Source organism: Silene latifolia, chromosome 8, assembly GCF_048544455.1.
Source record: "Silene latifolia isolate original U9 population chromosome 8, ASM4854445v1, whole genome shotgun sequence".
In the NCBI taxonomy this organism is placed as follows: Eukaryota; Viridiplantae; Streptophyta; class Magnoliopsida; order Caryophyllales; family Caryophyllaceae; genus Silene; species Silene latifolia.
In genome coordinates, this window is record NC_133533.1 from 54,035,635 (window position 1) to 54,061,357 (window position 25,723).

Here is a 25,723-nt window from a genome sequence, read left to right on the forward strand (position 1 = left end):
AGTGATCCCAAGACTCAATTTCCGTAAATTGATAAGCCAACTGTTTAGCTAATTCTTCCGTAAGAACTCTGGGTCGATAGATTTCCGTAAATCCTATCTATAGTCCACCATGATCACAGGATCGTACGAGTGACCATAGTGTTGAGATAAAATAGGTCAATCGGTTCCAACTTACCCGACGTAGAAGGGGTCATATTATGCCTACCGACGAAGAAGGGACTCATTGAAGTTTGACCTATAAAGACCATTCTCAATTTTGGTTTATACGAGGAAGATCCCATCAACTTAATTTTAATTCATTTTAAGTGAACGAATAACTAGCGTCTGCGTGAATGAATTAATTTGGGTGATGGCTTAAAATCATGTGACATAAGAATGTCAAAGAAAACTAACTCGTGACCTCTATATGTGTCAGTTTTCATGCAATAAATAGGTGGTTTGGTTTTAGGCGGAATATGATGCATATTATCGTAACGAAAAATAAATAAAAGAATGCAATACGTAAATAAAAATTCCTAGTGTGGCCTATCCTAATAAAAAGAACATAAAACAACTTTGGAATCCACCGTTGGACCCGAGAAGCTTGTCTTGATGTTCCATCTTGATCCATGTAGCGGGAGTGAGCATCCGGTCTCCATCTTTGGTCTTCTCAAAAATTACAATTAAAAATACAAAATATAAACCTATTTACATTCTAATTAAAAACTGTAATTACAAGTGAAAAATCCAAAACGGAGATACGAGATCTCAAAATACAACCAAGACCGTGTTCCATCATTACGGTAACACGTTCTACTAAGGCCATACTAAGTTACAACCGTTTGTAAAATAAATAAATACGTAATATAAAGCATTCACAGCATTCAAATCAACGATAAAAGAAAATGCAACAACTAAAACAAATTTATTCGTGACATAATTCCGTAATTATGTTAAATTATCCAAACCACCTTTTAATGATTAAAATTCATGTGATAAAACTGCTTCTATCAATTTAATTTTAATCTAATACAATCCGTTACTTTAAATACGCTTTAAAATAACTTAATGGTACGTGTGTGAACCATTTCACAATCATAGCGAGTGTACAATATCCGTATAAAGTACATATTAAGGCCAAAAGAAAATTTAAAACAAAAGGATAAATTTTCAAAGCTGTCAAACCAAAAATCACTCGATCCAGGGACATAAGTGCTCGACCGAGGAATAAAAGAGCTCGATCGACTGAACTGCTAGTCGATCGAGAGGATTGCCAAACAGAAAGTGCTCGATCGACTAAACTGGAGGTCGATCGAGTACTTTTATTAGCAACAACTTGTTCGATCGAGTACGAGGAGGTCTCGATCGAGCGATCAGGGTTTTAAAAGTGGTCGATCGAGCAAAGCAAGGACTCGATCAAAAGGTTTTTTAAAAACAAGACAGAAAAACCACTCGATCGATAAAACACATGCTCGATCGAGTACAAAAAATTTGCAAAAGTGGAAAAACAAAACCTCGTGAAAACTGTTTTGTGAAACAAAACAAATGCAATTTTGATCAAAAACGCATAAGAACAATTTTACAATCTGACAAAACTTGACATATTGTTATAATCTCCGTATAAAACAACAATATGCACAAAAACAAATCGAAAATAAGATGAAACAACCGTGTAAAACATGTCACGGTTTCAAAAATTCCAGCCGTGTAAACAAGGCACGGTTTTCGAGACAAAAACAACCGTTTCAAAACGTTTTATGAAAAATCACAATGAAAATTTACGTGGCCTCGCTCTGATACCACTTGTGGGGTAATATCCGTATAAGACCCTTTAAATTTAGGACTATAACGTAAATTTAACATGTGAAATATGGTCATAAACGAAAAACAACAATGAAACGATAAAGATAAAGAATCAACCTCGGGTCCTTTGATGCGGGCGTAAAGAAAGTAAATCAACAGAGATTCCCTCCTAATTGTTGCACCCAAGACTGCCCGAGACTATGCCCTTGTGCTAGAAATGCTTTCTAATTGACTTGCAATATTGAGAAAGCTCTTGTGAGGTTTTTACGATGTGAGATCTAGGAATTTGAGAGAAAGTTGACCGAAACCCAAATTGTTTTTCACTAATGATGATTAGGTTAAGCAAGAGGAGAAGGTCTCCTTTTGTTCTCCTAATCTCGGCCAAACCGAGAGGGGCCTTGGGAAGTGGGCTTCCACTTCCTTTTTGAATTAGCTCATGGTCCGGTTCGTAAATCGCTAAAATGTATATGACGCGGTTTTGTTATAAATCGTCATCGGTTATCGGTTATTAAAGCATCAACTAATAATACGGATTAGTTGAAACATTAATACATGTCCGACAAAGACGATATTGTATAATTATATTCAATATACATTTAATTAAATATAAAACGCTTATATTCAATTTACGAATTAACTGCTTAATTCGCCCTAGCCATTATTATTTAATCCGTATTAAATAACATATCTCAACATCACATTTTGACTTATTATTAGTCAAATAACTCGGACTAACTGGTTAGTCAATTTTGGCATCTACATGACAAAGTATTTTCATCTTGTCACATCTCTCAAACGTATCCTATAGGTGTGACTTTTAGGGACCAGTTGATCACCGCCATCTGTATGACAATAACGTCAAACTTATCTAGCAAGCCAACCGTTATTGATAAACGTGGATCAACTGATAATAATACCAAAAGTATGCCCTTTGATCCTTTTAGAGATTTATAAGTCCTTGCACTAACTGTAAAGGACACCAACCCCAACAGATTCCCCTATGATCCCATGACACCCTAGTGCTTTTAATCAATTGCATACACCCCTTTTTAATTCATCTTGCTAGTTTATTTTCATTGCTATTTTAGTTTAGTAACCTTCTACATCAACCCAATTTGTGACACCCCTAAGACACCACTAGTTTCAATAGAAATCTTATTTCAACTCCCGTCCCTTGGGATCCGACCTTTACTTGCCTCTTTACTAATTGTAGAGTTGTTTGTGAAGTTATAAATTGTGTTTTGATTCGACCGTGACCCAACGACCACATCTTTAATTGTGAACACGAAACGGACTCGCATCAAAAATGGCGCCGTCGCCGGGGACGGTGTTTGTTTGATTTAGATTTCTTTTTTATTGTTATTAGTTGTGTCTTTCTTCGCCTTGGGGAAGTAAAACTCCTCAAGGTTTGTTCTAATTGTTTTCGAGTTGTTTGATATTTTGCATGTCTAGAAGGTTACAAGGTGACTTGTTACCTTTTGACCGTGAAATCTAAAGAACCTTGACGAACAATAGGAGACTTGTTAGGAGGAATTTAAGAGGTATTAGTGAAGTTGTTCAACCCACTAGTGAGTTCGTCAATCCTTTCGCAATAGAAGGAGAAGAGAACCCATTACACAATACCCCACAAAATCCACCTACAATGCCTAAATTCTCGTCACACTCCGTACCCACCGAGGAGAATCTACCAAATGGTACTCCTTCACCGCAACATCTAACCGGAAATTTTATTGCCAAGTCCGCCTTCATCCAATTAGTTGAGAGGAGCCAATTTGGGGGGATGCCTAGTGAAGACCCTCATTCTCATATGGAAACCTTTTGCGACTATTGTGATGCAATCTCTCAAACGGGCGTGACTCAAGACCAAATTAGATGGGTCTTATTTCCTTTTTCTCTAATCGGCACCGCGAAGCAATGGTTGAAGGGCCTTGATAAGGCCACCCTCGGAATAGATTCTTGGAAGAAGTTGGCTCTAGCTTTCTACAAAAAATTCTACCCACCGGAAAAGACTAACATGCTAAGAGCTCAAATTACGGGTTTTAAGCAAAGGGATGAAGAATCTTTGTATGAAGCTTGGGAGCGGTTCAAGGGAATTTGTCGCTCATGTCCTCGCCATGGACTTAGCGAATGGTTTTTGGTACAACAATTTTGGAATGGTTTACATGAAGATTCTAGGAACATTCTCAATATGGGATCAAATGGAATGTTCACCGAAGTTGATGACAATCAAACATGGAACAAGATTGAGGAAATGGCGGTCCATAACTCACAATATAGTAGACCTCGCAAGGCTACTAGAGGAGGAAAGCATGAAGTGGACTCCGTTACTCAATTGGGTGCTCAACTTAGTGCTCACATTGACACAATCAACTTTAAGTTTGAACAAGCTATGGCTAGGCTTGAAGAAAACTCAAAATCATCAAAGCATCATGTTAATGCCATGACGGCATCCTCATCAATCCCAAGTGGGATATGTGAGAATTGTGGAACTTTGGACATGACCAAGGTGAATGTAGGGGAACAAATGAACAAGTGAATGCTTTCCAAGCATACAAGAGTGGTACCCCTTATTCCAACTTTTACAATGAAAACACCAAATTCCATCCAAATCTCTCATACAAAAGCCAAAATGTTCAAAACCCTCAAACAACATACACTCCACCACCCATGAGAAACCAAAATCAAAGACCCTTTTACAATCAAAACCAAGGTTACCAAAATCAAAATCCATACAATCACCAAAATGACCAAGGTTTTGATGTCCAAAAAGCGGTCCTCCAAATGCAAAAGAATCAACAAGAGTTTTTCACTCAAATGCAAAAATATAGCCAAGCAAAGGAAACCACCATCAACAACATTCTAGCTCACACCAAGATGTTGGAAACACAATTGACTCAACTAGCATCTTCAAGCTCACAAAGACAAAAGGGGCAATTACCACCTCAAAGTAATCCCCCTAGACATGAAACGGTTAGTGCCATTCACTTGAGAAGTGGTACAAGGTATGAAACACCGAAGAAGCAAGTTGAGGATGAAGTTGTGGAAGCTAGTGAAAAGGAAGAAATTGTGCAAAGCTCCAAATGTGGAGAATCATCAAAAGAAGAAAGTTCAAAGAAAAATGAAGACAAGGTCAAGGAGAAGGAGCCCATCGTGATTAGACTCCCTTTTCCAAGTTGTCAAGCCAAGCCCAAATTTGATGATCAACTTGGAAAGTTCATGGAAATTGTGAAGAATTTGGAGGTCTCAATTCCTTTCACGGAATTAATCAATCACGTGCCGGCCTATGCGAAATACATGAAAGATATCCTCACAAAGAAGAAGTCGATCCGAAAGCTTGAGACTATCGCCTTCACTAAGGTGAGTAGTGCAATACTTCAAGGGAGTTCACCTCCAAAGTTAAAGGATCCAGGAAGCTTCTCAATACCGTGTACCATTGGCGACACGACGATCAACAAAGCCTTATGTGATCTAGGGGCTAGTGTGAGTGTCATGCCGTACTCGGTGAGTAAAAGGTTGGGGATGGGAGAGCTTAAATGCACCAACATCACACTCCACATGGCCGATAGATCGACGAAGACACCATTAGGGATATGGGAAGATGTCCCCGTGCGAATTGGGAAGTTTTTCATCCCGGTGGACTTTGTCATTGTTGATATGGAGGAAGATTCCAACATTCCAATCATTCTAGGAAGACCTTTCCTACACACCGCGGGTGCGGTGATTGATGTGAAACATGGTGAGCTCACTCTAGAAGTGGGAGATGAAAGCATAACTTTTAATCTTGACAAGACTATGAGAGCTCCTCGTTTGCATGAACCATGTTTCATGATTGATCATTATAGCCGAAAGGATGAGAGGAAGAAATCGGAACTCCAATGGAAGAAGAAAATTGAAGATGCTCCATTCAAAGAGAAAGTGAATTGTGACAAGGAGAGCTTGCAAAGCTCATCAAAATCAATCAAGGAAGAAGAGGATGGCCTCATTGGCCAAGAGAAGAAATTGGGAGAGTTGTCTCCATCTAAGCAAGAGATTTTCAATGATCAACTTAATGAAGTTTGTGGTCTTTGGGACAACGAATTTGAAGGGATTTTTAATCCCTACATTGGTAATGCCATCGATCAAGACCGACAACAAGGGCCAAGGTCTATTGAAGACCTCTACCATGATAATGAACAAGCTTTTGATTACTTCTTCAAGGTGTTGAGCAACATCAACAACACCTTGGACATGCCCCCTTGACATCTCATCAAGAATGAGAGTTTGGTGGAGTCCTCCCTAAACCACCACTTGTAAATATTTCTAACTCCCTAACTTACATTTCAATTCTTGTATTGCATTTTTTGTCATCTTTGGATTTTTATTTTCTTTGATCAAGATAATTGTCATGTTTGAGAGAAGTGAGGGAGGGACTAACAAATTCAATTGATGTGTAATGCTTTTAGCTTAGTGTGGGGATGACAATTGCCTAGGCTATCCATGCCTAGTAGTGCCCCCACAATGAGGAACACAAGACTTGAAGAAAGAATAGAAGAATGGTAAGGGAAATGCATTGTGCACGGATGGAACTGAATCCGAGTACACATGGGAAGAATCCGAGCGGATTCCACAGAATCCGCCCGTCTTCAGTAATCCGAGCGTACTGCAGAAAAGACGCCCGTCCTGAACTGAGCTGAATTTTGAAAATTTCTTGACTGTGACTGAATCCGGGCGTCCCAAAGCAATCCGCCCGTCTTAAAGAATCCGCCCGTCTTGAAAGAAAGACGTCCGTCTTTGAGGAAAACAAGAAAAATCTCTGGGATCGAAATCCGTCCGTCTTCACGCCAAATCCGCCCGTCCGTGTCAAGCAAATCCGAGCGTATTCCACCGAATCCGCCCGTCTTTAGGCGAGTTTTGTAAAACCCAGAAAGAGCAGAATCCGCACGGATTGGCAGAATCCGCACGGATTGCCCCTGCAGATTCGAAAATTTCGGTCTTTATAAAATCCCCCCCACCTTCCTTCATTCATTTTTTCATTCATAAACACTACCCACAACATCAAAACCCTCATCCTCTCCATCATAAAAACAAAATCCCTCAACAACATTCACCAAAAACAAATCAAATCATCCTTCTAACAACAAATCAATCACTCCTTCTTCAATAAAAATCAAAACCAAGCACGAAATCTTCAACCTTTGAGTCGATTTTTGATTTCATAAAGGCAAAGCCTTTCACCTTTAAATCGATTTGGGTACACTACAAATTGAAGATTTTTCATTCTTTTCTTGGTTAGTTCATCAATGGCAAGGACTAAGGGAGCAACAAAGGCAATAAAGGCACCAAAGGCTAAGGCACTCTCACAAAGGTAAAAGGCTCTTCAAACAAAGAAAGCATTGGCTATGGTGGTAGCAACACCAAACTTGGAAGTGCAACAACAACAACAACCTTCTATGGGAGCAACAACACCTTCTACTCCGGAAATTGGTCAACTTTTGCATTATCCGGAGGTAACTTTTATTTCCGAAACCCATAGAAATACCTTTGCCAAGTTTGCTATGAAGTCATTACAATCCACCAAATTTATATGTGAAGATACCTTAGAAAAATTGGGTGTTCTTGAGCAAACTAGAGCCTTTTTCAATTCCATGGGGTTGAAGAAATTATTTGAAACAAAGGAATTGACATACCCCTCCCTTACCTTGGAATTTTTGAGTTCTTTGAAAGTCACCAAAGTTGAGAATAGGGAGAATCTCGAGTTTCGTCTAGCTAATGTTAGTAGACGCATTTCCTTTAGGGAATTGAGTGAAATTTTGGGTCTTAGTGATGAACCGCGTTATTTTAAGAATTATGGAAAGTATGACCCCGAACCTCTTTGGGAGGCAATTTCCGGGAGGAAATTTGAGGACTTTCATGCGAGTCGTGCTCTTTTGGTCCACCATCCGGGCATAAGAGTATGGCACAAGGTCGTGGGAAACACCATAATTGCAAGGAAAGATACCAACCATTTCACCAAACTTGATTTTATTCTCCTTGAATCGGCTTTGAACATTGGAAGAGTACACACCAAGCCTTACAATTCTTTGAGGCTCTTGGTAGATAGATGGCTCAACATTGATTGTGGGAAGAAGGGCACTACCGTTATTGTCAATGGCGGCCTAGTCACTATCCTAGCTAAGCACTTTGATCCTAACTTCAATAAGGATAACAAGTACAAAGCAAAGGAAGGTGGTCATCTTGTTGATTTGCATACTATGATACACAAGTTCAAGTGGGTTGCCCATAACCCCCTTGACACTAAGTATGGATGGCTCACTAGTGAAGCTGGATCGTTCACCTTGCCTTCAAACATTTGTCGTCTAAACGTCCACCGGACCAATTATCTACTTCCCCTTTCTAAAGAGGCCGAGTATATTATTCAACAACAAAAGGGTGATCTTGAAATGCCCTCCTCTTCCATTGTCATACCACCTTACCCCTTTGAGTATGAAGAGTTCAAGCCGGAAGGAGTTGAAGCTAGAAAAGATTATGTGACTCTTCTCATGCAAGCAATGCACAAGCAAGCCTTTGAAGATCGGAAAAATGCTTACTTGGCTCAATATCCACCCCTCCTACACTTAGCTAGGCAAGGACTACTTGATCCATCTTGTCCTTTGCCTAGTCGGGCGGATAGAGAAGTCCTATTTCCGGGTGCATCTAGGGTCGTTTTGGGTGACAATGAGGTTGTTGGTAATGATGAAGAAGTTGATGATAACATTGATGAAGAAGCAAGTGAAGAAGGAGAAAAGGATGGTGAAGATGATGATGAGCAAGATGAGGAAGAAAGTGAAGAAGCAAATGACAAGGGAAGTGGCAATGTGGCCACTTCTAATGAGGAAAGTGATGGTGATAGCATGATGGAAGATTAGCAAGTCTTGGAGACTCCTACCCTCTCATGGTTTGTCTATTTCTCTCTTTGTTTTAATTATAATTTTGATCATTGATTGGAGTAGTCCTAGCACCATAGAGGACTCACACCTCGGTACCATTGAGGTGTTCTCATTTTATTGTTCCCATTTTCAAAATCCAAAATGACAAATTAGTTTCATACATTGCATAGTGTGTGCATGAACTACACCCATCCTTGGACATTAGCAATAGTGTCTCACTCGGTTTGGGGAAGTTAATGCATACACAACGGGATGTAATCTAAATTATCCTCTCCGTCATAACAAAAACCATGCATCATGTAGTGTAGCTTAGTGTAGATTGCATTTAGTATAGAAATCATGCATCATCTTTGCATAATTTTCATCATTTTGGCCATTGAGGACAATGCCCATATTAGTGTGGGGATGGGAATTCTAACATTTAACTCTTATTCAAAAATCCAAAAAAATTGAAAAATTTCAAAAATCATAAAAATTTGAAAATTGAAAACCCAAAAACATGTTTATTTCCTTTTATAGTCTTGTATATATTGTCTTATATATATTGTGTTTGTTCTATCCTTGTTCACATTGATTGACTACGCCACATCCGAGACATGAGGATCATGAAGACCGCATGGTATGATCTTTCCAATCTCCTTTTTCCTCTTTATGTTAATGACTATGTGGCTTTATTTTGATTCATGCGGTATAACAATGTGAACTTAGGACTTGCATTTAGTTTATATGTCATATTAGTTAATAGAATCACTTGCATTAGGATGTTTATATTAGTTGCATCATGGCATGTAGTTGCATGTTAGAAATGTTTTGAAAAATGCCTATTTAGGAACTTTGACAAGAGCAACTAAGCCATTACAAATACTTGTTCAACTTAAGACTTTGCCTACTAGAATGGTTGTAAAACACCCTAGATAGTGTCATACTAGTGTCTTTTGACCCATGACCCAAGGCCTAGTCAAAGGTTTGCATGTGAGTCACCTATCCAATCCCGTGATGCGATGTGGACTTGGTTAACTTGTCTAGGTGACCTTGTTTGACCTTGTGGTAAGGCAACCCAAAAATATTTTCTATCAATTAGCTTGAAGTGCTCATTTCAAAGAGTTTTGTCATGTGGAAGTAATGTAATGCTAAGGAAACCTCAAATGTTATGAATTGTTGAAAGTTGAGAAATTTAAGTTGTTTTGATGGAGGCGTACCACTTCGATGTGCTTTGGTGCGGGATCCATTGAATTGGGCCCCCATACGGTTGTGAATTCGGCCATCCAGAGACAGAGTGACTATCACCCCGAAAAGCTATTATCTAGAGGTTAACCGGTTGCCTAATAAGCGATTCACGAAAGCAAAGGACACTAGCCCGGAAGGGACAAACCCCATCTTAAATTTTTGAAATGTGAAAGTTAAATGAGGACAATTTTGAATACTAGTCATATCCACCCGTTGTGAATAAAGATTTGAGCATTTCATTCCCAAAAAGCCTTTTTGTCAAGCCACTTGGTCGATTTTGGGACGATCCATGACCTTTACTTTTGTAGAGAATTCGAGACTTGTCATGTCATATGCTACTAGCATCATAGGGATCATCATTCCACCACCATCCGATCGCTCTTGACGAAAGCATTTGGAAATTGAGGACGAAAGTAGTCTAGTTTAACACCATTTGGAGGTGATTTGGTGCCATCCTCTTAGCCTTAGTAATTTGTTGAACTAGTATTTGTGAAGGATTACATGCTCTTAAATTTGTTCCTCTTTAGTGCCTCCGCCACTTGATGAGGAAGTGGCTATTCTTTTTGTAGATGCATCCATTATGTGATTTTGTGTGCTTAATGTTTGGATGTGTCGCCATTTTGGCAAGACCCACCTTGCCTTGCAAGAAGGCATCCTACCTCATGGTTGTCTTGTTGTGAGTTGAAGGGGCGGAGTGAGACCCGCTAATTGTCTCATATCGGCTATATTATTAGGATAGGTTAGTATTGGTCCTAGTCTTTGTCACCTCTTTACTCGGGACGAGCAAAGGTTCGGTTTGGGGATATTTGATGTGACCATAATTAGCGCATATTTAGCCACCGAATTAGCCTTGTTCCCATGCTTTTTAGTGCATATTTGGGTCATTTCTTATCTTTAGTTCTTTGTTTTGCATATTCTTTGAGATTTTGATCCCTTGGTAGGAAAAGGAGTAAGAATCTTGCATTTTCATGGCAAAACGAGACTAAATTGATCGAATTCAATGACCAAGCATCAAGGAGAGACAAGATTAGAAGGCCTTTGTACATATTATAGTAGAAGAGCAATGTTGAGAAAGGATCCTTGAGTCCCCAAGGAAATCCCCAAGGAATTTATGAAGAAAAGGGAAGAAAAGAAGAAGATATGTTGCTGAGTGATAATCCGTGCGGATTGTCACCAATCCGTCCGTCCCGCATCTGCAGAATCCGTGCGGCTTTGCACCATTCCGCTCGGATTCCACCTCCACAATCCGACCGGATTCCCTTGAATCCGCTCGGATTCCAACGCCAGATTCCGCCCGTCCCGACCTTATTCCGCCCGGATTCCAGCACAGCACGATTTTCTCTTCTCCAAGCTACAAAGAAAGAAGCCATTCTCTCGAAAAATACCGGGTCCTCCTTGCTCAATCTAAAAAGTGTAATTACTAGTTTAGCCCTTAGTTAACCCTAATGCATCCTCCCTAATTTCCACTATAAATACCCCATTAGTCTAATTAGAGGAGCATGTTCTTCTTATCAATAATTAGAGTAGTTAATATCAATCAAATCTCTCTTTAGTTTTGTAATCAACAATTAATCAAGTTCTAATACAAGTTTTATTTCCTTAATCTCTCTCTTGTTCATCCTTTATTTTGGGTAATTGAAGATTATTTGGGTTATTATTGGGAGATTAACAACCTCTCAATCAAGCATTCAAGTACTTCTTTTATCTTTGCTTTATTATTGGAATCATTAGTAGGTATAATCTCTTAATCCCTTTTTAATTATTGTTAATTACTTCCATTTATTCATCATGTTTCATATTGTTGGTATGATTGACAACCTTGCTAGCATGATCAACATGATAATGAGTGAGTAGTCTCTTAGCTAGGGTTAAATGAGTGATTAGGGGAAACCAACATGGGGAATGATTCATGCTTAAATTAATATGCTTTCATGTTTTATTTGCTTGCTTGTTTTGATCTCAACTCTTGCACATGTTATGTTTGATGAAATGCTAAGCCTATGAATCCTTGCATTTACCACCATCACCTATCTTTTCAATGAGAATTGTAAGACATAACCCAACTCGAGTCCCATTAGACCATGCATGTTGTTGAGTAGGGAAGATTAAGTCGACTTGTAGGTGTTGTACAATCTAATCGATTCGGCTCCGGGACCCAAACTTTCCTAGGATTGTAAGATATAACCCAACTCAATCCATCACAACAATAATTGCTTGCTTATAATTTGAGAACATGTTTGTATGATCATGTCCCATGATTCCCCTATGATCCCATGACACCCTAGTGCTTTTAATCATTTGTTTACACCCCTTTTTAATTCATCTTGCTAGTTTATTTTCATTGCTATTTTAGTTTAGTAACCTTCTACATCAACCCAATTTGTGACACCCCAAAGACACCACTAGTTTCAATAGAAATCTCATTTCAACTCCCGTCCCTTGGGATCCGACCTTTACTTGCCTCTTTACTAATTGTAGAGTTGTTTGTGAAGTTATAAATTGTGTTTTGATTCGACCGTGACCCAACGACCACATCTTTAATTGTGAACACGAAACGGACTCGCATCAATAATGCTTCACCCATTTAACCCATATAGAGTCCTTATCTTCAGCAATCCAATTAACCAGCTTTCCTATCAGAGCCTTGTTCATCAATTCCTGGTTTTTAATCCCTAGACCACCCTCTGCTTTAGGCCTACACACAGTGTCCCATGCCACCAGTGGAACCCTACGGTAGTCAACACAGTTATCCCATATAAAATTTCTACAGGTAGCCTCAACCTTTGCAAGAATTCCCTTTGGCAACACAAACAATGATGCCCAATAAGAATGTAAAGTAGTCAAGACAGCTTTCACAAGGACAAGTCTCCCAGCATAAGAGAATTTCTTTGCTCCATAGCCATGTATTCTGCTACAAATCTTCTCTACTAAACATTCACAATCCTGTTTCTGCAATCTGGTAGTCTGAATTGGCATACCCAGATACTTAAATGGCAAATTACCCTCTGCAAAACCAGATACACTCAGAATGTCTTGTTTGAGCTGATCTGAAACCCCTCTAAAATAAACATTAGACTTTGCAGCACTGATTTTTAGCCCAGTTGCTTTAGAGAAGGTAGAATAGGATTGGAGTAGCAACATCATAGACTTGCTGGCATCCCCATTACAGAATAAAAGCACATCATCTGCAAACATCAAATTAGCCAATTGAACTTGCTTACACATTGGATGATACCTGAACTCATATTTATCAGCAGCATATTTAATGGTTCTTGTCAGGTATTCCATACAGAGGGTAAAGATTAATGGAGAAAGAGGGTCTCCCTATCTGAGACCTCTCTTGCCTTGGAAATAACCAAACATTTCCCCATTGATGGATAAGGAAAATAAAGCAGTAGTAATGCACTGCAATACCATCTCCTGAAACTCCACAGGGAACCCTAACTCATCAAGAAGCTTCTCAACAAATGTCCACTCCACAGTTTCTACTTCTTTCTATCTTTACATATAACTCACCCTTACATACTTATGAGTACATGAGTGAAATCCGCGAGAATCCGACTAATTTGTCTTGCAAGATTGAAAGGTATTTGGCATTTGTCTATAATATGGTGACTTGAGACTTGAGCTACGTTTTCTAGTTCCCGTACCTTTGAATTTGTTTTATGGTCATTGCTTTGTTACAAGATATGGATAGCTTGGAATTTGTATGTGCATCAACATTAGCTCTGAGTTGTTTATTCGCCATTTGTATGATTGCCTTTTGTATTGTGTGTTGCTTTGTGTTAAGCTATGATTTTTGATTATGACAAGTTCCCAATACTTTGTTCCTTCTCATTCATTATTTTGGCAAAGAGCTTTAATGTTGTAGGTTTGGACTTCATTCATCAAAGCGGATTGGAAGCTGCTGTGTCCGTCGTTGTCTAGTATTGTTGTAAGAATGTGGTTCTTAAGTTCATCGTATGTTCGACGACATTTGGCTAAGTTAGAATCTTTGATGGTTTTGAGAAAAATTATCTTTTAAGACTATTTTCGAACTATGAATGGTGCATGACACATAATGAAGAACACGTAATGGATTTTATTTGGTAAAGAAGCATTTTAAATAAAATATTTTCTGATCAAAATTTGGCTAAGATATTTTTTAGAATCTTCTGGTGGTTTTGAGAAAAATTATCTTTTGAAAACTAGTTGAAAGATTTATCTTGGAAAGCAAGTCAAAAAATCTTGTGGAATATTTTATTCTAAAAAAGATTTTATTTTCTCTCTTTGCCAAAAATATAGGGTTTGTTACCAAACTTTTCTCCTATATAATTTTCAGCAAATCATTCTTTGTGTTACCGAAAATTGAGAGCATCTTATATTGCACTAAAAGCTTTTGTTTTGCAAATAATTCTTCACGTGTCCCTCTTGGAAAAATCCAATTTGCAAAATATTTTTTCGTGTCCTGTGTACCATTCGCGTGTGCTTAAGTTCTCATATTCATAGGACTATTTTTGTTCTCCATCATTCTAAATTGTTGAACCATATAAGGAGACAAAGCGAGTTGTAATCTTTCTTTTGTGAGAGAGTGCTTTTGGGGTACGGGGTTGTATTCGAGTCGCACGATCGGGTTGATCATGGGGGTTTTCTTTGTAATCGAGTTTGGTTATAAAGGAAATAATAATAAGAGAGAGGGTGGACGTAGACCTTTAGAGAGTAGGTCGAACCACGTTAAAAATCGTGTGTCTCTTGCTTTCTTTTATTTCGTTTGCCTTTGATTTTATTTGTTTTTCCTTTTTGATTCACGTATTTACTCAAACGTACAATACAACACAACTCTGATTGTTTTGAACAGTCACCGAGACTGTCCAATTAGCCTGTGTATTGTTTCAGAAGGAAATTCGTGAACGACCTTTTGCTTTAATTTCGCTTTAATTTTTAAAAGGGTACTTAATTCACCCCCTCCCCTCTTAAGTACCGGATCGATAAACTCAACACTTTGCTTGAGGAAAAGCAAAGAGATGGATTGGGGGAGTTTGATGAGTCATATTTATATACATATTTATGCCTCCCCTTAATTGCTTTTGATACGATTTCGTGCTAAATTATGTTAATGACATGCCTTTTATGTTAGAATGTCGATACTTCCACTTTTTGGTGTTTAATGCAGGAATGATGCATTTGAGGAGCAAAGGAATAAAATGGGAATCGCGGAGTGGGCATGAAGGGATACACGAAGCATGGCACGAGAATCCATAAGAATGAAGGAAGAGAAGTTAAGAAGAAAACACGAAGAAAAGAGCTTCTTATTACTAGTGCCTACTTTGAAGAGTAATATCTCGAGTTATACAGCGATTTATGAGTGATTTCAACTGGAGGTGAAAGCTTATCTTCTTAGCTTTCCAACGCCACAAAAATCGATTGTTTCTGATAAGTAACGAAGAAATGGAGGCCGTTTAAAGTTAAGTGCGCGAAGCAGGAACTTGGTTCCTCGATCGAGTGCAGCGAGGCTCGATCGAGGAACCAACCTAATCAATTAAAATTTGCAAATGTCGAGAGTTGTGGTTCCTGAACTTTGGTGCCTCGATCTAGTAAGATCAAGCTCGATCGAGGAAGTGGTGACTCGATCGAGTGCACATAGGCTCGATCGAGGAACCTTCCAGTTTCCATATTTTCCGCAATTTTCCTTAAGTCGGTTATGTAATATTATAAATACCTAAACTCGTATCCTAGGTTAATTATGCATTATTTTACATAGGTTTAGTATAGCTACCTTAGAAAACTCTCTCAAATACTTAGTTTAGTTTATTTATTATTCTTCCTTCCGGATCTAAACATTGCTATTTTACGGTATTGTTCTAATCTTTCAATAATTATTATTTCAATTACTTGTTCATCTTTTATGTTCTTAATTATGCTTTTTTATATCGTTATTGTTGTTATTGTTATTAGTATGAGTATCTAAGCCTTTAATCTAGGGTGAAAGGGGATCTAGGTTGTTAGAAAAGGGATTATTATGAATTGATTGTTAAATTGCTTTCTATTGTTGTTCAATTATCGTATTACTTCTAATTAGTTGATTACCATACTTTTTGATCAAAGAATTGATTAATTAGTCTTGCATAAACTAGAATTATCCCGAGTAAATCCATTTTCCGGGTTAAGACTAGTATAGGCCACGATAATTGAACGCAGGGATTGAAGAAACACGGAAAAGATTCCTCCAATGACTACGGAATCTCAGTTGAATTAGACCGACTTAATAATAGCGATTGCATGTTAAGTTAGATCTAAAAAGACATATTAGAATCGACCGATCTTATGACTTTCAACAATATAAATTGCTCAATCAATGAATTAAATCCTAGTCTTTGATAACTACCTAGTGAACCCGAATCCCTAGAATCTTTAATATTATTGTTTATCATCTTATTTTACATTGTTATTAGCTGTTAGAAATCAATCTCAATCAAACCCCATAAAATTGTTACCTTTAAGACGGATTTAAATATAAACAAACTAGATAATCACCGCCTCCCTGTGGATTCGACCCTGACTTACCGCTAGCTATTTTGTTAGTACTAAGCTAGGATTTATTTTGATTAAGGCAAACAACTGAAAATAACCTTGTCAATAATTCACAACATATTGTAATTATAATTAACCATTCATTCTTATCTCTATTGTTTCATTAAACAAATTTTAGTAATAAAATATTACTAAAACGAATCTTATTTAATCGAATTACAATAAGATACTATTTCCTCTCATAAATATAAATTGTTCTTATTTAAGGAATTAATTAACTTGTATCAATATACAACTAATTAACTTTACTGATTAGGGCATCATCCTATAGGTGTGAACTTAAGGGATCAACTGACCACCACCGTTCTACGACAGTAACGTCAAACTCTAGCAAGCCAATCGTTACTGATTAATGTTGATCAGTTGACTATATAAATGAATCATCCCTTACGTATTCTTATTATGAGATTTAATTATGATTTTAAATCATGTGATCGCACTATTGTTGAGGACACATACTCCAACAATCTCCCACTTGTCCGAGACAAGTGTGCGTCACCAATTCTCTTGTCCTATTACAATGTCTCACTCAATGTAAGGTGTCTTGCAGGTCATACTTATATTTGATCATATCTTGAGTGGTTTCCTCGATCTGGATAGTAATTGTCTGACCAGAATTTTCTACCGTAGATACCTTTCGAGAGTGGCCACACATTTTCAGTTCACTACTCCTCGAGTGGCCCTGAGATTTGAAACAACCCTGACAAGGGTTTGCACAATTCCTATCGCTCTATTCCCTTCGTATAGCCACAGTTCATCATGACCCAAAATACACTCATTTGACTTCAGTTACGACAGTCGTAGAGTATAAATCAAAGCCAATTAGAAACTTGTGCCAACTTGGGCAAATAGTCTCTAGTCAAAAGAATCGACTCATAAGAATACTATAGTAGCTCTTGCCACGACCAGGCTTCAAGAATTTCCAGAACTCTATAAGCGGTCACTGCCTGACAGAGTGTCCCATACAGTCTGTCTATGTGATCGAGTAGTCATCCCATATGACTCTATGGCACTTGAACTTGCCATCAATCGAATCACACTCTAGTTACCACGAGACGTCACCTCCTATAAGTAACCAAGGGCTCATACTATGTCAATCCAGTTCACTTCAGATCAATGGGGTTCAATATTGTCTCAACAACCCATTTGGATATAACAAAGTAATAAATAAATGAGTTTGCATTAAGAAACTCAAACGATAAATGCGATTATCATATATGAATAGTCAATACCCTATTACTACTTCATATCTTATAATCTGTAGTGTACATATTACACTAGTTAAAATGCAATAAAAGCTTGAAAGTGGATATACCATGTATCCATACATTCCAACTTTATGAATTGCTATTTCCTTCAATTCAATGTTATTTCTAATGACATGAATTTATCTAAGTAGATGTCTAGTCTTCTTACTAGACTTGGGCTCTTATACTTTTGAAGATGCTCCCACTATTATCATATAACTTGTGATAAAGTCTTTGGTAGAGGGATATACTCTCATTCCCTATGTTGACCATCTTATCACAATGTACTTAGATTCTATTTGTAGAACTTGCAATGGTTGAAACTAAAATATTTCTCTAGTCTCTTACTCTTAAGTCAATAAAATCAGCCTAGGATTTCGATAAATCCTTATAGGTTTGGAAACTAGGGTTTGTGTAACCCTTTAACACACAACTTAGTACATCATCCAAACATAAGAACGAATCCTCAATTCTTCTCAAGAATCTAAAGGACGTTCTTTATGGCTTTCAAAAGAACTTTATTCGAATTAACTTGTTATTGACTTATTATGCTCCAAGCATATGATTCATCACGGCGTGTGCATTTAATGGCATACATCATCGTTCTAATTGCGGAAACATTAGAAATAGATTTCATGTTATCAACAACTTATTTAGGTTAAGTGAATGACTATGACTCTCTCATAGTAATTCCACTTTCATCAATATGAACAATCTACTCAACCTTGTTGATGTTAAACAGATATGAAAGAACTTATCATCATAAGGCTCGCGATTCTATGCCAATATTGACTCAAATTTAACACATAGATTCGGAAATTTAGAATACATTACACCTTCTCCTAGTCTCCCAATCATTCTTCCACAGAGGAGAGTATTGGTACTTTATTCTCAATGAGTAATATGTTAACAGCATATAAGACATGGAAAAATAATTCTGGCTCCCACTTAACTTCATGTATAAACATGATTCTTCAATCATGTGAATGAAACCATTCTCAATTATCACATGAACAAAAAGTATGATTATTACAATCCTTTGATGCTTGCTTAAGACCATTCTAGGATCGCTTAAGTAAGCTTTGCATAATATGATAGGATTCTTAGATCTTTATCTAAGGTTTTGTGTTTCGTACACTTCCTTCTCTAAATTCCCATCTTAGAAAAGTGAATTTTTAATATCATTTGCCATTCTTCATCAAAATGAAATGTGGCAATTCCTAACATGTTTTATCTTGATTAACATCTTCATGTCGATCTATGCATTTAGGTACTCTAAAGCTCTATTTACTTTAAAGAGACCATCACCTTAAAATAAATCTACTCTTGAGATTGTAATGCTATAGCTATTATGCAACAAAGTCGATTTGGGACTGCTCGCAATTGATCATTCAATAGGTCATAATTCCATTACTTTCGAAAAGTAACATATTAACAATAAGACATGTGTACTTTACTCCCACTCTATCTCAATAGATTATAGTTCCATTACTTTCAAAAGTAACACATTAACTATAAAACATGTTTGTGACGATCTACTCCCACTCTATCTCTTAGAAATACTTCTATCTTCTTAAGAGATAGCTTTGTGAGTCATAAACATATGTGGTGAAGTAATACAGGTTCGTCTAGACTAACGTGTTAGCTCATAAATAGACCGGCCCTATTATGGCAGTTTGATTCATGTAATATGCGAGCCTGATCCATGTCATTTGTTAAATAGACTCTCTATTTTAGGTATCTCCAGGTTGACCCTCCAGAGAAAAATAAAAAATCACCAAAAGTGAGTTCAACAACTCAACCCGAATCATATGAGTTTGATCTTATGGATAGTGACACAAGGTCATAATCCATATATAATAAATCAAATTCGTTACTTTGATATTTGCCACCACGATCAGATCGTAATGCTTTAATACTTTTGTTCAATTGGTTCTCTACGTCATTTAGAAATTCTTTAAATTTCTCAAATGCTTCACTTTATATTTGATTAAGTAAACATACCCATATCTACTTAGATCATCGGTAAAAGTGACGAAGTAGTCATAATTTCCCCTTGCGGTGATGCTCATTGGACCACATACATCGGCATGTATTAGTCCCAACAAATCACTTGCTCGTGTCCCTTTACCACTAAAGGGAGTACTAATCATTTTGCAAAGGAGACAAGATTCGCATATTCCATATGATTGAAAATCAAATGGTCCAATAAATCTAGTCGACACTAGCCTTTTAATGCGTTTCTCATTTATGTGACCTAATCGAGAAAAAGCCAAATGTACAAATCATTTGGATCACTTGTTATGAGTCTTTTGGATCGTATGATGTAGATATCTTTGCTTGAGATGGAAGTGTCTAAAACATGAATACCATTAAGATAAGTGACTTGGCTCCCGGCCAAGTCAATTTTAAACAAAATACAACGATTGTTTTTGATGGCGAAAGAAAAAAAAATCCTTCCATGTCTAACATAGAAATGGAAATAATGTTTTAGACAAAGTGGGTACATAATAACAATTATGTAGATGCAACTTAAAATCACTTAGCTAAGACAAGTACATAAGTTCCTTTTGAAGTGGCGGCTACCCTAGCTCCATTTCTAAGTCGGAGATCTACATAACCCTTGTTTAGCTTTTCCATACTTCCAAGTCCCAAGTGGAGTGACAAGTCCAACATTGATATCTTCCAAATATTTGGGGCAATTTCGCTTCCAATGGCCCATGACATTACAATAATGACATTCATCGTAGGATTAGGCACCCTTCTTGGTTTTGGTTGTGTTAGTCTCACTATCTACTTCCAATTTACTATCGGGTTTGGGTTTCTTAACCTTCTTTACCTTTCCTTTAATAATATTAATACTCCTTTCAGTTGCAAGGACATTCTTGCTAGAACTCCCACTCAATATAATATTTCTCCTTGCTTCTACAAAAAGGGATGCCTTGGAATTAGTGAGATTTTCTTCACAAGATTCTCTTACCAAGGAGGTGGGTATGAACATGGGAGTGGGAGGTGTGGAAGTGGTAAGGTAGCAAAGATTTTCATCCTCACCAATGCCAAAGCGCAGTTCTCTAGTCGTGTCATTGTCATACAAGGAGCATTTTTCATTGAATGATTCGAGCCATGAATTAATGGTGATCGGTTTAAGAGTATTAGATGAATCCATTGCGGAAAAATAACTACAAAAATGGTGATGAAGGAAACAATTAACATTTATCGTTATAATACTCGTAAATTTTAATACAAGTATTGCATTTATATAGTGACCTTTACCCAACTATAATAAATGATTCCGAGATCCAAAGCCATACTAGCTCGATTGTGGGACAATGGACCCTCTACAACCTTTTACTAATACAACTTGGTGGGTTAACCCTCTTAACCGATTCTACAATTAGAACTCTCGGTCGATGAATTTACGTTAAGTTCATCTTTTGCCCGAACCTATTGTGGCTACGGTCGCAAAATACCATCGTTGAGATCAACCAAATTTCGAAGTGTAATAACTATTTATTACCCCCACTCACCCAACGTCAAAGTAAGCACCCCGGTATAATATTTCAATACCGTATTATACCTATATGAAATTGAGATTCATGGGCTCCTACTATTTGGTAAGGCTAAATCTCAATCTTTTAAAAATAAAGGTCTTGTCAATTTATTATCTATCAATTTTAAGTGAGCTAAAAAATCGAATTATCGATAATTATAATTGACACGGTCGAAGACTCGATATGATATGCATGTGTTGTTATGGCGATTTGGCAATGCATGCAACATATTAAAAGAAATGCAAAGGAAATAATAATTTCCTAGTATAGCCTTCCTAAAATAGAAAATCAAATAATCTATTACATATTCGGAAACCAACTCCTTTGGTCCCTTGAACTTCATGTGACACGCCTCCCAAGGAAAACACCGTCTTGACCGAAACTCCTTTTCGAATGGCTCCGTCTTTAGGAAACTCCGGAATTACAAAATAATAATAAAAATACATGGCTATTCCTATTATACATTTGTAATAAAAATTTAAATCTATTAAATTACAAAATGGTGATGTGAAATCACATTAAAATTACAACCAAATCGATATTCCCTTTCATTACGGGTAATACCAATTAAAAACTAAGGCCATACTAAGATAAAATTACATAATTCAAAATTATGTAAATAAAATATGACATTCAACAATGAAATATGCAGCCATATAATATGTGTCTATCATGCCAAATTATGTGCCAAATCGCCCTCTTTAACTTATATCGATTATATAACCCGGTTTTATGGAAATGCACGATTTTAACTTATTAAAATCGTTAAATAATACTAAAATCTAATTTTAGTCCAAGTTAATTATCCTAACTCAATTAGGGCTCAAAAATTAGTCCTCACTTAATTTTTGACAATAATTCAACTTGGTTTTCTATTATTGCTTATTAAACTTCTCTTAACCATAACAATTATGAAATAATTCCCAATAAATCATAAAAATTGGAAAAATTCAAAATCACATTTTTGTAAATACTGGAATATTACCAAGATTCCAAAAACTCAATAAAATTTGCCCACAAAATATTTAGAATTTATTTCATTAATAAATCGTGTAAATCATAACTTTTACCATTTAATTCCAAATTAAACATAAAAATTATGGAAAAATCAAAATAAAAATTTTGAACATTATTAAAAAGTTTCCAGAAAATGGAAATGGAAAAATTTAAACCAAAAATTTCAAATTTATTTTATGACTAATAAAGTTGCCCTTTTATCGATTTTATCACATAAAAATCAATAAACATATCAAATCAATCAAAAATAATCATGCAACTTTAGATCTGATGTTCATATCAAATATACAATATTAGGTAAAAATTTCATGCCATAAAATTTATTTTAGCTATTTTTGCTAAAAATAGTCACCATTTATATCATTTTAACCATTAAAATTATAAATCATGCATAATAAATCATATTTATCTCAAATTTTACATACAATCTTTAAAATATTCATGTGACATCATATTAAATTTCATGGCCTATTTTAAAGTTTAACTATTTTTAGTCATTTAACCTCCATTTATACCATTTTTATCACATAAAAATCATAAATCATGAAATATTAATCACATTAATACGAAATTTTACATTCAATACATAAAATATTCATGTGAGGTCATACTAAAAAATCACGGCAATTAGTGAAGTTTAACTATTTTTAGTAAATAAAAGTTCATTTTACTCATAAATATGTAATTATTTCACTAAAAATCACTAAAATAAGCAATAATCATCCATAAATCACCAAATGACCTAAAACAATTTTAGGACCATAATATACAATATGCATCAATGTTTCGTGACTTTATCTAATAAATCACAAATTTTTAATTTTAATTAAATTACTAATAACTCGAAAAAACTATAAATCCATTATGCATGCAACATCATATGCTCTGATACCAATTGTTAGGTTCATATACCTATTATTAGACATCTCTAATAGTGATTTAATTAACATTTTAATATGATTTCTTTAGATCTAGTGCATGCATAACTTAATAAAAAATAAAATAAGAAAAGAATGGTTCTTACTATGGTTATTTTCGGATTTTTGGGCACAAGGAAGATCTCCTACCTTCACTTGTTCTTGAGCTTAAATGTAAATTGAAGACCCTCCAACCTTGGTCTCAAATGTAGAAACTCTCCTCAAGAGATGCACCCAAGATTAGCCCTTATCACTACCAAATAATATTTGCTCGATATTTATTTAGTACTCTACCTTAAAAATGACTACTAATACTCATATATTACATTAATAATATTAGTAGTGTTCTTGAACAATTTAGATTGAAACTTCTCAAGTTTTAGAAAAAGAAAACTATGAATGAGAGGGGAGTTTTGCATGTGAATGAATGTTTAAAATAAGAGAACAAATTCTCTTCAAAAGTGAAAGGGAAAACCGGTGGGAGGGAGTTCCTTTTGGGAAACCTATCACATATATTCTCACAATTGTTCTAATCAATGTGATAGGTGTTTTGGTAAGATTTTACCGACTAAAGATTTGTGAGTCAATGCGGCTATTTCAATTAAAATACAATACTAGGGACTTAAGTAGATTAGTAGTAAGAACATAACAAGAACGAAAGTAAACAAACAATACGAAAGCAAAGCAAACGGAAAAAGAACGAAAGGCAAATGACACAAGCAAAATAGTGACGCGGGAAACCCAAAATGTGGGAAAAACCGTGCGGGGAATGGTATCCCACCAATGATCCACTAGTGGTAATAGCGTTCGAGGATAAACCTAGCTGGAACAATCAGGAAGAATAGCAGAAAAAACTTCAAATGGCTAAGTACAAATGATATGAACGGTGTAAATGTTTCTAAGTGTGTAGATTATTGTTTGTTGCAGGTGATGAATGTTGTTTCTTCGAGTGGAGTGAATGAGGAATATCCCGTTTGTTGCTCTTTTATAATCTTCCTTGAATTGTCGCACATGTCCCTATGTTTTCTTAACCACACGCTCCACTTCCTATGAAATAGGAAGTGGTTGCTGACTTTGTCAAAGCTCCCGCTGGTAACCGCAATGTTCATGCTGACTATTTCAACGTTCCTGCTGATTGCTTGTTGTTGGGTTCATCCGTGGCCTCCGCTTTATTTGAATGTCCAGGTTCATCCCCTCTTGTTCTTTCTGGTGTCTAGCAGTCTGCTGCCTTGTCATTGATTCGTGTGCTTCTGTTTTACCCAATAGCGAGTTGCCACGTCATGATGAAAATGAGAGGGTATTTTTACCCATACAATTACGTCCAAGCAACTGCCAGGTTATATTCTCTCTCGATGGAAGCTGGGAGTTGCTTCCCTCCTGGATGTTGCATGTAGTGGTGATGTCGTAGTGTGAGGTCAGCCCACTTGCACCCTTATCCAATGAGCCTGACCGTTAGAGGTCTAATCAATCATTTCCCTTCAATAACTCCCCACTTCCCCACGTTTCCTTTTCCTTGATTGCTCCCCAACCTAACTTTCTTCCTTAACTCTCTTCTGCTAACCTCCTCTCCCTCTCTTAACTCCCTCTTTTTTGTTATAAATACACCCCTCCCCCTCCCACTTCTCTTATTTCCGTCTTCTATTAACCTCTTTCCTAAAACCCTATTATCCTTCCTCTCTTATAAAATCCCCCTATCCACCAGGTAACTTCTCACTTTTTACTCTCTCCCTTAATTTTTTCGCCTCTAAACTCCGCAATTATGGCCAAAAAGTCTGTCCATCGTACTGTTCCTCCTCCTTCTCCCCGTGGGGGTCCATCTGCCGCTGCTCTCTCTCCTTTCTGATCCTCTGGGATTTCCGCGGATCACTATCTGTGTGATTCAAGTTTTGCTTACACCCCCCCTCGAGGAGATGAGAGAGAGATCCGCTAACTCAGGCCTCATGATCTGGGATTGGTGAGAAGAAGAAGAAAGAAAAGAAGAAGAAGAAGAAGAAGAAGAAGAAGAAGAAGAAGAAGAAGAAGAAGAAGAAGAAGAAGAAGAAGAAGAAGAAGAAGAAAGAAAGAAAGAAGAAAGAAGAAGAAGAAGAAGAAAGAAGAGAGGTTGGTCCGGTAAGGCTTTGTCCTGGGTATTTGTTCTTGGTAAGATTTTTTTGTGTTTATATTCTCTGTGGCTCTTGTTTCCTCCCTCTCCTTCGGATAGAAAGAGGAAGCAAGTCACTTCCCTCCTTCGGCCCTTCTCCAGGAAGAGGTCATCGCTCCCTGCTGAAATGGAGCTCTAGTAGCACGCTTGTCCCTATTGAGGTTGGTCCTGCCGCTGGCTCCTAAGCCTCAATACTTCCACTGTAATCCGCCTTCCCAAGGGGTATGGCTCTAGTGGGGTACCTCTTTGGCCTCACATGGAACAGTTCCTGCTTCCGGCTGTTGCCCATTCTCTGGGAAATACCCCCTTCCCTGCTGTGCTAGATGAAGCTCCTAGGCGCGCCCTGCAGGTACCTTTTAATTCCCTT

The 25,723-nt window shown here is 37.0% G+C and overlaps 1 non-coding gene across 1 annotated transcript; it reads right to left on the reverse strand.

Annotated features, from left to right (window-relative positions):
- Positions 1-3,796: 3,796 nt before the first annotated feature.
- LOC141597648 (small nucleolar RNA R71) lies at positions 3,797-3,903 on the reverse strand. The gene has a single exon (XR_012522871.1). It is a non-coding gene; the product is annotated as a small nucleolar RNA R71 (small nucleolar RNA).
- Between the last annotated feature and the right edge of the window lie 21,820 nt (positions 3,904-25,723).